Source organism: Suncus etruscus, chromosome 12 (assembly GCF_024139225.1).
Source record: "Suncus etruscus isolate mSunEtr1 chromosome 12, mSunEtr1.pri.cur, whole genome shotgun sequence".
Classification (NCBI taxonomy): domain Eukaryota; kingdom Metazoa; phylum Chordata; class Mammalia; order Eulipotyphla; family Soricidae; genus Suncus; species Suncus etruscus.
Window position 1 is genome coordinate 82,451,043 of NC_064859.1, and position 16,479 is coordinate 82,467,521.

Below are 16,479 nucleotides of genomic sequence, written 5' to 3' on the forward strand. Positions count from 1 at the left end.
ATAGAATTGTCCTTCCTTCAGGTCCCCATTTTCTAAAATAAAATTTTCACAATGATCATACCATTCACCAATTAGGAACTTGTTATCCACCATCTTCTTCCCCACCAAAAGAAAACACTCTAAATCTTCTGTTGTGACACTTATAACCTACCTTAACCTGAAATCATATCTTCTATTACTTCTCTAAGTCTTCCATTTCAGCCAATTTGGTGAACTTTTACTCTTTTACTCTTCTTCCACCAAAAATCTATTAAACACTTCGTTTAACTCATCAGAATATTTGGTCAAAACCCAAATCAAATGTTAATCCTTTTGTGGAAGTATAACTTAAGTATAACAAAATAACTGCTGGTGAAAAGATCCTTTTTCCTCAATTTCTCGAGGCTACTATTTAACTTTGTCTAGCAATTAAAACTTATTTTTTCATATCATTATATTCCAATATTTATCTTCCCAAATAAAATAAAGAAGCCTTGGTTATATTTGCTATTGAGCAGGGTGCTAAATACAGAGAGTTACTTTCATTTTTATTTTCTCTTCTGAGCATAGATAAAAAGCAGAAATAAAAAGAAAGACATCTAATTTCTTATAAAACAAAGTTTTTGACAAAATTTATGCACTCTTCCATTAATTCAAACAAAACTCAGCTAAGCACATGTTAAAATATATTTTCAATTTTTCAAATTTTCATTGGCCTGTTAGCACTGTCATCAAAACTAGAAAAATTGACAACTTGGCAATGAATGTAATGATCTTTGCCTCTCAAAGCAATCTTGTCTTTCTTGACTCCCTGACCTGCTCTACTGGAATACAAAATCTCAAACCAAAATAATCAGATCTTACCTGCCACCATCTTATAAACTTCTATCAACCTGACATTCCTTCCATGTGTAACATAGGCACTTTTCTCAAACTATTTTTTATGCACACTCAGATAAAACACACGTAATATAAGTCAGGCACTAGGATTTCTTTTATGTGAAAAATGTAAAGTATTCCAAAAGACTTTCAAAAACTGAATATTTAGGAAATAAATACACATATTTTTACATTAACCAGCAGATATTCTCATCAATATAATCTTGAATTTGTTCATGCAGTATTTTCCATTTATTTTATTTTATTTTATTTTATTGAAACCATTGTGACTTATAAAGTCCTTTATAGTTGGTTTTCAGACATACAATGAATCAAGGTCAGTCTCACCACCAGTGTCAACCTCCCTTCACCAACGTTCCCCAAGTGCATCCATATAAGCCCTTGCCCTCCAGATTGCCAGTATAACAGTATCATTTTAAGTTTAGATTGTTAAAGTTTGGGTCTCTGGATTCCATCATTGTTATCTTTGGCTTGGCTATTTAGTTCGATTCTTTATAATCAATGTGTAGATTTTCTTTTTTTTATAAAGTCTTTATTTAAACATAGTAATTACAAACATGATCGTAGTTGTGTTTCAGTCATACAAAGAACACCCCCTTCACCAGTACATCACTCCCATCACCAATGTCTCCCATCTCCCTCCTCCCCCAACCCCTGCCTTTATTAGAGACACTCATTCTACTTCTCTCACTCATTAACATTGTCATAGTAGTTGTTAGAATATAGTCACTTCTCCAACTGCACTCACCACTTCTTGTGGTGAGCCTCATATCATGATCCAGTCCTTCCAGCCCTCATCTCTGGGCATTATAATGTCTTTTGTTTTTCTTAAAACCCATAGATCAGTGCTCACTTCGGCAGCACATATACTAAAATTGGAATGATATAGAGAAGATTAGCATGGCCCCTGCGCAAGGATGACACGCAAATTCGTGAAGCGTTCCATATTTAAAAAAAGAAAAAAGAAAAAAGAAACCCATAGATCAGGGGTTGGAGAGGTGGTGCAGCAGTAGGCCATTTGCCCTGCATGCAGCTGACCTAGGAGGGACCGCAGTTACACACACACACACACACACACACACACACACACACACACACACACACACACACACACCATTCCATATGGTTCCCCAAGCCAGGAGCTATTTCTGAGCTCATAGCCAGGAGTAACCCCTGAGCATCACCGGGTATGGCCCCCCCCCCCAAAAAAAAAAAACAAAGATCAGTGAGATTATTCTATGTCACTCAATGTGTAGATTTTCTAAGATTGAACACTCCCTAGACTTAAAGAAATAAAAACTGGGCCCGGAGAGATAGCACAGCGGTGTTTGCCTTGCAAGCAGCTGATCCAGGACCAAAGGTGATTGGTTCGAATCCCGGTGTCCCATATGGTCCCCCGTGCCTGCCAGGAGCTATTTCTGAGCAGACAGTCAGGAATAACCCCTGAGCAACGCCAGGTGTGGCCCAAAAACCAAAAAAAAAAAAAAAAAAAGAAAGAAAACTGTAGATAATTGTATCTTTTTCCACTGATGTTTTTTAGCAAATATTTTAAAATTTAAAGATTACATGCACAGTGAAAGAGTTTTGGGAAAAATAATGCAAATTAATTTATAAACCTTGAAATATTTTGATCTCAAAATTAATTCTTAAACCAAAAATTTTTATGTAATAATAAATAATAAAATATCAGTCACTATCCCATGTCAAAGCAAGCAATTGTATATATATTTTTTATTCACTGAGTACTTCTCACAGGGAAAGTGGGTGACACATCTGATCAGGTCTCCTGATGAACTCCCTTATCCACACACAAACATCCACTAGCAGTAGTAATTACAATCTTGAAAGACACACATGATAAATTCTTTTAATAGTATCCTTTTTAAAGGAAAACCAAAAAGAAGAGACATTTAAGGTTGGGATATTCTAGGATCTTCTACACATAAGGTTCATGAAAAGAATTTGATGAACTTGATTTTACATTTGAACAACCACATTTTTCTCTTATCCTAATCTAATAAAAATACACAAGATGCAGAACTTGTCAGGACAATTTCATGTCAATAAAATAGATTTGGGGGAATACATTTTTTTGGTTTTGTTTTTTGTTTTTTTTGGGGGGGTTTGTTTGTTTGTTTGTTTTTTGTTGTTTTTTGTTTTTTTTTTTTTTTTGGTTTTTAGGCCATACTCGGTGACTCTTCAGGGTTACTCCTGGCTATGCATTCAGAAATTGCTCCTGGCTTGGGGACCATATGGGACACCGGAGATTGAAACCAGGTCCATCCTGGGTCAGCCACTTGCAAGGCAAATACCCTACCTTCATGCTATCACTCTGCCTCAAAAATAGATTAATTTTGAAGTTATTTTAGCAAAGCACTTATCTTTTAGATAACTAGTAAATTGGTTATTACTTATCACAAACTAAAAAGAAATTAACATTTCCATTTTAAATGAAAATTACATATTTAGCTATTTTTTACTCCAGACAAGTTCATCTCTTGAACACATACTTCTCTGTTTCTCTCCTATCATTCTCTAAGTAAAGGTTTTTAAATAAAAACTATTCAACTTTAAAAACAAATAAATAGATCAGCTTGTTTCTTGAGCTTCTGATATGAAAATACTACTCCTACTCCTACCACTATTTCTACTACTACTGCTACAGCTTTCACAACCACTACTACCTTTAGTACCACTAGTGTTAATAGTAAAATAGTATTAAAAATAAAAGCAGTTATAACTTTTGCCTGGTAATGCACATAAGTTCTATCATTTCAATCCTATCAGTAATATTGTGCTATGTATATATATATATATATATATATGAGTGTCACAACATAGAATGTTTTATAGAACAGTCATGATTTTACTAAGTATTTGAATCTAAAGCTTTTTTTTTCTGTACTTTTATTTTTTCTGTATTTTTTCTGCCTCTTTTGAAAAATAGAAAGAACAGAAGTGAAGGGAAAAGACTAACATAAAAGGAATCCCGATTATTAGAGATAAGAATCAGAATCAGTCATATAAAATTTGCCAAGAACATTTATATCAGATGTGAGAGTCCTGGCAGGGCAAGTTGATACATTTTTGGCTTGGCTAATTCATTGTCTCTTTTTTTTTTTAACTGGAAAGTGTCATGTGAATTAAATGATTTAATAAATGCAATAAGGCAAGCCCCAAAATTGGTAATGCTTAGGAAAAGAGTCCAAGGACTCTTCAAATAGCCAGTTTAAAAGTGTAGATTGACTGTTCAAAAATAATTAATGTCACTGGATTGGGTCACAGAACGAATAACTAGAAGGCAGGAACACAGACCCAGCACAGAAAAATGAAGAAAAAGATCATAGAACAAAAATTCCTCTGTATCTACTGAAATACTGAAATATATGTAAGTGAAATAAATCCTCACCAGCAGACTGACTCAAGAAATTTATTGTTACATATGTTTATAATATATAACTGTTATATATGTATATAATATGTGACTATTGCATATGTAGGTGTTTTATATGTATATATGTGCATATAAAGAGACATATAGCAGAACAAAATATAGATTCTTATTTGTTTCTCTATGACAAAGATTCCTTCTATATGTATCATTTTTCCAACTTTAATAAATTAGTGTAATATTCTTATCTAAAATAAGCTAAGTCTGGGGCCGGGCGGTGGCGCTAAAGGTAAGGTGTCTGCCTTGCCAGCACTAGCCTAGGACGGACCACGGTTCGATCCCCCGGTGTCCCATATGGTCCCCCAAGCCAGGAGCGACTTCTGAGCGCATAGCCAGGAGTAACCCCTGAGCGTCAAATGGGTGTGGCCCAAAAACCAAAAAAAAAAAAAAAAGCTAAGTCTAGATTTTTTATGTTTCATTTTTCCAATATTTCAGTTATTAAGAGCCTCTTTAGTTGGGTCCTAATCCTCAACAAATTTCTTTTTGTATTATTTTTTATTAACTTATTATTAGATTCACAGAAACTAACAATTTAAATAATAGTTCCACTGAACAGCGGTCTGACTATAAGAACTTGAGTTTTACCAAGATTAGAAAATATTACTAAAAAAAAAAACAAAATTTTAAAACATTCATAATAAATTTGTAAAAGAAAAAAATTCTTCCATGGACTAAATATTCTAAGTCCTTTATTCATATGTTAATTACATACTCCCAATGGGGAATATTAGAAAGTAGAGCCATGGAGAGGGATTAGTTCTTAATAAAACTGTCCCATTATATATACCAAAAATTAAACCCATAGTAGACATCAAACTGCCAACAACTTGATTGTAGATTTTTCAGGCTTCAGAACTGTGAAAAATACTATTCTATTGCTTATAAACTACCAGGTACATGCTAGAAAGTCCAAATGGACTCAAATTTTCTTTCTCTAATATTCAATATTTCCTATTCCAACAGCAAACACTTTCAGTTCAGTTATATCATCTGTATCTATTGATATTTCATCTCTATTTCTGAATAAAATGTCTATGTTATTGTTTCTTGATTTAATAGTCACTATTACCTGTATACATACATATATACCTCCCACCAGTCATTCTTACACTACACTACAATATATTTGCTAAATAAGTAGTCATCTTCACCTTACTTCTACTTTGTACTTATTTATTATGAAACTAAATAGTACATTAAGTGTAATTTTCTTATTTGTATATGGCACTCTTCCTACAGGGATTTAATAATTGTCAGATATTTCTTCCTTAATTTCTGTTTGTTTTCCTTAATTATATTAAAGTGCTCCATTATAATATCACATATTTGGTACAATACTTTCAAATTCTCAAGGATTTCAAAATGGCATTTTTTTTTTTCCGTTCTGATAAACTGTCTCCAAAGTGACCTTGCTGCCTCATTCACTCTGAACTGGTCGCTCTTTGATTGCAGTAGAGCTGGTCTCTTCCATCACCATTATTTTTCCTTTATCCTTATATCTTCTTGAGATTCTCAAGATTAAGTTACCATTTTCTCTATGACATAATCTTTCTTAAGCTTAATTACCCCAAATAGTTTTCAAGAACAAATGAATAAAGGCATTTTTGAAGTATTTGAAGTGTTTTTTCCTATTAACTCATACTTGAATAAAAGCTGAGCTTATCTCATTCTAAATTGCAAATTATGGTATATAAGATGCCTTTATTTAATTTTTATTTGAGGCATTGTATTTTACAGTACTATTAACTATAGCATTTCATGCATAAAAGTTTGAGCACCGCGCCACCCACAAAAGTGTACCACTTTCCCTCCACCATTCTATCAGTATCCCCACAATCCTACTCCCTCCCACAACCATCCTTTCTGGAGAAATCTTTCTACTAAAGATACGTTATCAATATTTGTTGCTTCTGGTTATTTGTTATTCCCCTACTATGTTTCTTTATATCCCACAAATGAGCGAGATTATTGTGTTTGTCTCCCTCCATCTGACTGATTTCACTAAGCTTATCACTTAGGTCTATCCACAGAGGCATATCTGATCCCAAAGACATTGTGTACTCAGCAATAGAGCACATGACTTATGTGTGAGGCCCTGCGTTTAATCCCAGCACCTTTAGAATAAGAAGAAAGCATCATTTTGCCTATCTCTGCCCAGTTAGTAATGTTTATGTCCAGTAACACAGTCTTAATCATTTTATAAGGTGCTGTTTCATTTTGTATCTGCCGAACACCTATAAACATTTATAATCACACCCTGAATTTCATTTACTGAGGAGGCATTTTGTAGTAGTTCAACACATAGTATAAACCCAGGCGGAGAGATAGCACAGTGATAGGGCATTTGCCTTGCACACAGCCGATCCAGAACAGATGGTGGTTCAAATCCTGGCATCCCATATGGTCCCCTGAGCCTGCCAGGAACAATTTCTGAGTGCAGAGCCAGGGTTAACCCCTGAGTGCTGCTGGGTGTGACCCAAAAACAAAACAAAACAAAACAAACAAAAAACAAAAAAAAAGGCTACCTGTGTCAAAGCCCTCCCACACCCCTTTCTAGATATCAACCTGAATCATTACATTTCCGTGCAGTTCTGACCTATAATTTTGAAAGCTCTAAGTAAGTTATTCTTTCATTTTTTTGAAACATGTTTTCAGTTTTTGTTAAGTCTATACCTTTCTTGAAATATCAGGTTTTCTTGATATTTGAAATATCAGGTTTGCTCAGGTCTGATTTAAAAAGCTGTTATTCTTGGTATTGTAGACTTTCTTAGCTAGAGACCAGTTTATTGTTCTTTTCAATATGAAACAAATTAAAGGCTTTTGGTATGAGACAAGAAAAAGTGACTCCAGTTGCTCCAGACGTTCAGAATCATGTGATTTCCAAAGCAGAAACTAATAATGTGAAAAGACTTCATTGTTACACTTAAGTGAGCATGTAATCATGCCATAAAATTAAGAACTAACACTTACATTATACCTAATTAATATCCAAAAACCCACATGGCTAGTAGGCAATAATAAACTATTCAGTGGAATTACAATCTATATTGAATAAATGACTGATAAAATAATTACAAAAAATAGCACTGTGTGTTATCAGACAACCAGTTGTGGTAAGAGGAAATTTCCATTTTGAGCTTTTTGTGATGTTTTTGTTTCGATCTCTCAAACCATAATTGGTTTAGAAAGAAAAAAGTTAATTAGCTTTCTACTTAATGAATACATTGCTCTTTCAGTAACCAAAAGCAAAAATAATAAACATGGTGAAACAAAATAACAACTTTTATAGGAAATTCATTCAAAATTGATTGGCTAAAATCTTTGCAGTATTTGGATTGATCTGACTGAGTCATATATTAATTAATGTTTAGGAAATAAAAGGAAATTAATGCACAAAGAATTTATTTCTTTTCATAATAGTGTTTCTTAGCACAGTTTATAATTTTCAAAGATATTCTTAGTCAAATATTACTTCCAAATAAAAGGAATCAAAAAATACCAAAAAGGAAAATAAATACAAAAGAAAAAAAGATTAAGTGAAAAATTAAAATTAAAAACAAGGTATAAAAATAATCAGATATAAAGGGTTAGCTTGTCATTCTTTAAGGGAATGAAATTAATAAAAATCTTTAAAAGAAAAATGGTGGAGAGCATATGTAAAAATTCTATTAATGGGTAAAAAATTATATATAGAGACAATTCATAACATTTCTGGATAGCTCTATAAAAATGCTAATTCTTTAGTTTTACATTTCTTTATTCAAACTTTAGTACAGGGACACTCTTGGTTTCTATTGATTTCCCCTTGGAGTACACCATGTTGCAGGTATATGTTCTTTCCTTTGTTTTCTATTGTGGAAGGAAGAGGGTCAAAGATTGAAGGACCATGCCTGTCAGCTCAAGGTCTATTTCCAGTGGCTCCAGGCTATGCTCAGGAGATGCAGTACCAGGAATTGAACCCAAGCTTCCATGCAAAATATGACCCCAGTCATTTAAGCTATATCTGCAGCCTTCAGATATTGAATCTTGCAATTTATTCTGGGGCATCTTCCTATTCTTCATTTTGCCTCATTCTCTATGCTTCAGTTTGATACTGGTCAGCAATACTTCCTCTCCTACTTTTATAGAAATGTCTGGATGCAGTCTGCCATGTTCAGCGGCTCTTGACTTCCAAATAAATGTGCACCCTATGTGGGCTTCTCCCACAATTTGTCTTTACAACACAGTGTGTAGACTTTTAATCCAATCTGGCAATACTTCATTGACTTTCACAGTTGAAGCATTGAAATTTTGTTGTGTTCGTACAGTGATACAACAAGCACAGTGGCAACTACAAGATACCAAAATCATGCAGCAGGAGGGTTGAGTCAATGGCTCATCCTGGCCATGTGTACATGGTTTATTGCCTGTGAGTCACAGTAGTTCTAGGTTCTATGTCATGCTGTGCAGTTAAATCATAGGAATGGTGGGAGTTCTTAGTATGCTTACTCAACATCTTTAATGATCTTGGAAAAATATTGGAAACTTTTCTAAGATTGTGCTGTAGGTACCAGGACTAGTAATGCTCATGAAATTGCCAGAATGACTCCTGCCAGTGTTTCTAACCTAGGATCAGTCATCATAATGTTTGTCTCTTAGAAAGACATTTTTTAGAATGGTGAATGGGTTTCCTTCTCTTATGAATTGGTTGTTGATCAGAGCAAGTGAGCCTTTATGTGGAACATTTAAGAGAATGTTCTTTATTCTTGATTATTTTTAAATTATCCTGGGTATTTTCCTATCAGCCTTCAAAGTTGAGATACTAAAGACTCATCTCCAATAGTGGAATCTCTGTCTTCAGGTATCCTTTCCAGCAAATTTTTTTATGTATAGTTTAGATTTCTGTGTGCATGGAAGGAAATGATTTCAGTTTCCATCTTTGTCACTTTGTAAATCTGAGCACTATTTGCTTTTAATTACATCACAGCAGTGGCATCAAAACTATCTTTCCTGCCACTAGTTTCATTCAATGTGCGCTCATTAGTAGAATAAATAAGTGAAGTGATTTCCCTGCCTTAAATTTGTCTTGATTTAGACAATAATACTTTATGGTTTTCAGGGTTTGGGGTGGGGTGGATCTTTGTTTTTAGGCTACAGCTGGCTGTCCTAAAGATTACTTCTGGCTCTGTGCTCAAGGAACACTTTTAGTGGTTCAGGGGACCATATGGTTTGCTGGGGATCAAATCCATATGTATGGCAAGCACCTTGCCAGCTGTATAATTACTTCAGCCGCATAGCTAGAATTCTGAAAGCAAAATGCAAGCTATGTATCATGAGATACAACCTCTTGTACACATCAACCTTAAGAATAAGGTAAATAGGGGCAGGAGAGATAGCACAGCGGTAAGGCGTTTGCCTTAGACGCAGAAGGATGGTGGTTCTAATCCCGGTATCCCATGTGGTCCCCTGAGCCCGCCAGGAGCAATTTCTGAGCGTAGAGCCAGGAGTAACCCCTGAGTGCTGCCGGGTGTGAGCCCCCCCCCCCAAAAAAAAGAAAGAATAAGGTAAATAGCCTGATGATAAGAGCAGGTTAGAACTACCAAGAAAATCTCCATCCTGACAAGTTTTTTACTTAGCCAATAATTACAGTGAAAGTTTTCAAGATATGTAATCTTCTGTTTGCAAAGTCTTTCTAAGCCTGTTTTTTTTTATCATTTTTCTCATGGAAAACACTTAACTTGGGGCCACACCCAGTGGTACTCAGGGATCACTCTTGGCAGAGTTCAAGGGGTTATAAGTGGTGCCAGGAATTGAGCCCAGGTTAGTTGTATACAAGGCAAGCACCCTACACACTGTACTGTCTCCCAGGCCCTTAGTCTGATGTGTGTATGTGTGTGTGTGTGTATGTGTGTGTGTGTGTGTTTGGACACCAATAGTTGCATAGCATGCTTTTGAGAGGAATTATTTTAACACTTCAAGTGTGGCATAATCCAGTCTTCACCCCTGAATTGGTTAACCTATTGTCAGCCTCTAAATAATCCGTTTTTCTTCACTCCCTAGAGCAAAATCATCACTTTGATAGAAAACAAGCCTTGATTCAACATTGTCGGGGTATATCCAATGCTTTCTGAGGTAGGTAAGCTGGGATTTAATGCATCTCTGGACACACAGATGCCAGAGCCCTGCAGATATTTTTATTCTTGAGCAAGGAAATCCAAATGCTAAGTGACTCACTCACTGTGTTCACATGCTTTTTCACAAATATTAACATGGATTAATGCATCACCTCCCACATGGCATGAGCTGTCAGTTTGTTAAGAGAAATTGCAAATTAGATTATGACAGAAGATCTATGTAGAAGAATACCATGTTTTTTTCCAACTTCTGGAAAATGTAAGGCTAAAGATGAATCAAGGCAAATAACACATAAAGTAGCAGTATAGAGCTGCCTATATTTTTTTCTTTTTCTTTCTGTCTTTATTTTCAGGAGACATGCTCTTGGCTTTGTGCTTAGGGATCATATCTGAGGGCTCAAGGGTCCATATGGGGTACCAGGGATCAAATCCACAACAGTCACTTTTAAGACAAGCATTCTACCCCACTTCTCTAGCCCCAAGTTCTGCCTACTCTTATTTTGTCACATTTATTCTAGGTGTTTATAAACTATACCTAAGCCCTTTTTTACAACATATTTGATATATAGTTTTGAGTTTTAGTGTGATTTAATTTTTGCCAGTGACTTTTTCATGCCTTAGAACAACCTGCACATTTTTGAATGCTCAAATGACATAGACAGTTGGCAAAAAATTTAATAATATTTCCTGTTATGAAAACTTTAGAGCAATATAAGTATATGAATAAGCATATTTAGGTATCATGTAAACTTCAAATATAGTGATATTTTTATAGGCATTCCAGATGGCAGAACACCTCAAAATCTTTAAATAAAATCTTAAACCATGGCATAAACAGTTTTTGCTGGCATTCTAGAGACCCACACATTTTATTACCATATGCCTCCCTGTTATATTTTAACAGGCCCTAATAATAACCAAAATAGTAGCACATAAATAGCAGTGATAAGTTGAACCAAACTATAATGTGGAAAGAAATTACGGTATTGGTGGCAAGAACACTGAGAATGTGTCAGGATATGTTGTTTCTAGTTTTGTCTTTAGTACTGTGTGAACTTTGACATATTTAGATTTATCATTTCTCTATGTCTTGGATAACAAGTTTCACTACCAGGGTTCCCTAAAAGTAGAGTTTGGGAGAAAAGAACAAATACAAGTATTTTATTTGGTAAATTGTTCCAGAAAACAAAAGTCAAAAACAAGGAAAGTGAAACAAAGAGGTAAACAGGGATCTATATGGTTTCAAGTGGCCACTATTATGGATTGTAGAAGCACAGAACATTTGGGACCAGAGAGAATATTCAAAGTCTGGAGTGTATGTCTAGAAAACCCAAGGCCCTAGGTTCAATTCCTAACATATAACCTGGGTGGTCCCAAGCACCACCAAGGAAGCCTAAATAAAATAAAATTAAAAAGCAAATAAAATTGAAAAACCTTTTGAGAGGCTCATGAAATGAATGACATTAGTACAATAAACTTAGGGGATACCTGTGAAAGGAAGCATTTATGATTTTCTCAGTAGTTCAGCAGTGAAAGGTAATTCCAAATTAACTAAAATCCCTACATACACAGCTTTTACTTGCAAAAGTAAATATCAGGTTCTGCTGGTATCCACTCAAAGATATCATAAAAGACCTGACCAGGAAGGAAAACATGAGAATACAAATCTAAAATAAATTGTTCTTGGAATGAACTGAAGAAAAGCAAGTTCATCTGCACAGAAGTGGTCATAAGCAAATAAAGTTCACTGGTGGCATTGAAAAAGAACCAGACTGGGGCCAGAGAGAGATCACAGAGATAGGGAGTTTGTCTTGCACACTGTCAACCAAGGAAGAACCTGGGTTTGAATCCCATCATCCCATATGGTCCTCCAAGACTGCCAGTAGCGATTTCCGAGTGCAGAGCCAGGAGTACCTGGCACCCTGAGCACCACTGGGTGTGTCTCCCCAAAACAAAACTAACAAATAAAAAAAAAACTATGAAAGAAAGGAAGGAAGGAAGGAAGGACGCAAGGAAGGAAGGAAGAAGGAAGGAAGGAAGGAAGGAAGGAAGGAAGGCAGGAAGGAAGGAAGGAAGGAAGGAAGGAAGGAAGGAAGGAAGGAAGGAAGGAAGGAAGGAAGGAAGGAAGGAAGGAAGGAAGGAAGGAAGGAAGGAAGGAAGGAAGAAAGAAAGAAAGAAAGAAAGAAAGAAAGAAAGAAAGAAAGAAAGAAAGAAAGAAAGAAAGAAAGAAAGAAAGAAAGAAAGAAAGAAAGAAAGAAAGAAAGAAAGAAAGAAAGAAAGAAAGAAAGAAAGAAAGAAAGAAAGAAAGAAAGAAAGAAAGAAAGAAAGAAAGAAAGAAAGAAAGAAAGAAAGAAAGAAAGAAAGAAAGAAAGAAAGAAAGAAAGAAAGAAAGAAAGAAAGAAAGAAAGAAAGAAAGAGAACTAGACTAAGGGGGGGGGTCCAAAGAAACATATCTGATTTTTCCAAATGCAGTATTGACTTGCCCACTGAGAAGCATATTAAACACTGCAGACCCATGAGCTAGGGTAGGGGAACCTAGAAGAGCATGTTCTCAAAACTTGATTGAGGATTGAGGTGGAAGTTCCTGACAACCAATGGGCTGCAAGAAAAAGGGTAGGTTTGGAACAGATTTACCTGGATTAGGAAAGTAATCAATTGATGTGACAATTCTCATATCTTAATCAAGTCAAGCCAGAAGGAAAAAATTTAAATGCTAGCAAAAACATCTAAGAATACCAACTCTACAGTATCAGAGATAAGAATTAAAGTTAATTATAGAACATAGAAGTCAGCAGAATCAAAAGTGTCTTGAACACCAGATGGCATTTGAAGCTTATTGTTAAAAGCAAGCAGGTTTATTGATGCATGGAAAATCAACCTGGTGTTAATGTCTAATCCACTTTTCAAACTGTGATTTCTTAAAACCCAACATCAGAAATCTCTATATTTATAAAAGAAAAACTTATATACTTATATATGTATACACAACTGCACTAATTCCCAGTTATTTCTGAAAATTAATAAATACTATAAATTTAAGATTCAGAATTTTTATCATTTTAATCATTTTCAACAAGCTTAGATAATTCTTATGTGCATTTGAAGTATCACTGGTATGGTCTATGACTTCCATGAGTCTATTGCTTAAAAGAACTATATGCTTATTTTAAGAAGAGCTAATGACCAAGGAACAATGACCTAGACTACCTTCTCAGAGGTTCTACACTTTGTTAATTAGATAAAGCCAGGTACCCAAAAAGATAATACAGTGGTTAGGGCTCAATCCAGAAGGTTCACCCAAGTACTACTAAAGTGATCAGTTCAGAGCCATAACTTAAACTTGAGCACCACTGAGTGGAAAGAAAAGAAGAAAAGAAAAGAAAAGTAAAGAAAAAGAGAAAGAAGAGGAAGGAAGGAAGGAAGGAAGGAAGGAAGGAAGGAAGGAAGGAAGGAAGGAAGGAAGGAAGGAAGGAAGGAAGGAAGGAAGGAAGGAAGGAAGGAAGGAAGGAAGGAAGGAAGGAAGGAAGGAAGGAAAGAAGGAAGGAAGGAAGGAAGGAAGGAAGGAAGGAAGGAAGGAAGGAAGGAAGGAAGAAAGAAAGAAAGAAAGAAAGAAAGAAAGAAAGAAAGAAAGAAAGAAAGAAAGAAAGAAAGAAAGAAAGAAAGAAAGAAAGAAAGAAAGAAAGAGAGAAAGAAAGAGAGAGAGAAAGAGAGAGAGAAAGAGAGAGAGAAAGAGAGAGAGAAAGAGAAGAAAGAAAGAAAGAAAGAAAGAAAGAAAGAAAGAAAGAAAGAAAGAAAGAAAGAAAGAAAGAAAGAAAGAAAGAAAGAAAGAAAGAAAGAAAGAAAGAAAGAAAGAAAGAAAGAAAGAAAGAAAGAAAGAAAGAAAGAAAGAAAGAGAAAGAAAGAGAGAGAGAAAGAAAGAGAGAAAGAAAGAGAGAAAGAAAGAGAGAGAGAGAAAGAAAGAAAGAAAGAAAGAAAGAAAGAAAGAGAGAGAGAGAGAGAGAGAGAGAGAAAGAAAGAAAGAAAGAAAGAGAGAAAGAAAGAGAGAGAGAAAGAGAGAAAGAGGAAGGAAGGAAGGAAGGAAAGAAGGAAGAGAGAAAAAAGAAAGAAAGCTAGTTCTATTGTGAATTTTTCACAACAGATAAATGTGATCTTTCTAAAAGTGGAATAACTATATTCCTAAATCAAAACCAAATCAAATGATTAACTCCCTTTCTAAAAACACTTTCACTAAAGTAGTAAGAGGTAGACAAGGTCTTCAGTATAATAGTTTTGACTTTGTTGCTGTTGTCAAGGATGGGGATCAAACCCAGAAATGCATGCTTGTGCCAGCATGTGCTGAATCATGGATCTCTTTTACCCCAGCTCAATACTTTGTAGCTTTCAGGTTTATAAAGGTCTAAGCTAAAATTGGAAGAGTAAAAACCATAAAGAAATACTTCCAGTTGTAGGTTAGCACACAGTGGGAAAGGACAGATTTATGAATGCAAAAGAATATTACCAAGAAATCACAAAAAGGAAAAAGCTGATTTATGAAACTATATACATGAAACAAGTAATATAATAAAGCACCATTAATTCGACAAGAGCTGAATACAGATGAACAAAAATAGCAGCGTTTTAAAGCAAACACAACTGAAATTTATAAATATAGAATTATTTATACAATCTTTCCTTTCATCAGCAGCAGCTCAAATGTTGGATATAAATACTATCCAAAGAAAATGTGTCACAAACTGATAAAGAGCTAAAATAAATATTAACTGTTTAATGTATAGCCAGGAAGAAAATGTTTTGTTTAAAGAAAAAAACCTATAAGGGGTAATAAGTTATTTGCTTTGTTCTCTCAGACACTAAAATACTGACATCAATACCTAACTGAAAATTTTAATAATAATTTACAAAGTTTTTTAACCCAGATCTTTATATATATTAGGGGTCTTAGGGAAAAGTTAAGTTTCCCTTAATGCCACTAAATTGTATTTCTAAATATTATTAAAATGATAGATGATATCATGTATATTTTATGATCACTCTATCATTTTGAAAATAAGCTCATAGCAAAAATATTTCACTGTACCAGGCACAATACTTTACACATGTTAAAATAAATTGACTAAAACAAGTATAGAGTTTTCACTTTGCCTTGATAAATTGAGTATTCCTAAAAGGAAACTAGCAATAAACTCTAAAGCATAAAGGTAAATATCCTTCAGTCCACATTTTTCATTGGTAGGTTTCCTTAAAACAGAAGACTCTGATGGTAATTTTTTATTATAATTTCAAATAAATAAGAAAATTCTTTTCTAAAATATTGATAATAATAGAATATTAACATAGTCTATAAGCTACAGGGGAAAGTTAGTAATTTTTCATGTTATCTTTAATGTTGGTTCTATGGAAATTAATAAAATAATTTCTACTTTATTCTCCAAATTCTGTAACCACAACCACAAACATTACGACTATTAAAACTTCATTTTTAACTATGGAAGAAAGTCTGCATCCTTAGGATTGTCCTCAAAACAGACTTTAGAAAAATCCAAGTAACCAATTTTATGGTTGGTCCTATGTGGTTGAAGGAGAATAAGAATAAATTTGATAAATAAGAGGGAGAGGGATAGATATAAAATAATCTCACTTATTTATTGGCTATAAGAAAATTAAAAGATAATGTGCTAATAATACCCAAAAACAATAGAGAGGAGGTCCAAGAGGACCAGACTATGGTAGGTTTCTTGTCACAAATAATGGAGCAGTACAGTTAGGGCAGAGAAGGGACTACTATGACAATGATAGTTAAAATTGATCCTCTAGATAAAAATGGGGTGTTTAACAGAGATTAGTGTTATGCAGGTACCCCTTCATTATCAATAGTGCAAACCACTGTGTCTAAAAGGAGAAAAGGAAGAAAAAGAAATAGAGAGAGGAAGAGAGAGAGAGGTAATAAATTGCCTGTTCTAGAAGCAGGCACAGTGGGGCTGGGGGACCTGGGAGACTGGTTGTAGGAAATGTTCTTGGGTAAAGGGTAGTGTATGT

At 34.6% G+C, this 16,479-nt stretch overlaps 1 non-coding gene across 1 annotated transcript; it reads left to right on the plus strand.

Moving 5' to 3' along the window:
• The first annotated feature begins 1,724 nt into the window (after window positions 1-1,724).
• Window positions 1,725-1,831, plus strand: LOC126025080 (U6 spliceosomal RNA). The gene has a single exon (XR_007501126.1). It is a non-coding gene; the product is annotated as a U6 spliceosomal RNA (small nuclear RNA).
• Window positions 1,832-16,479: the final 14,648 nt, after the last annotated feature.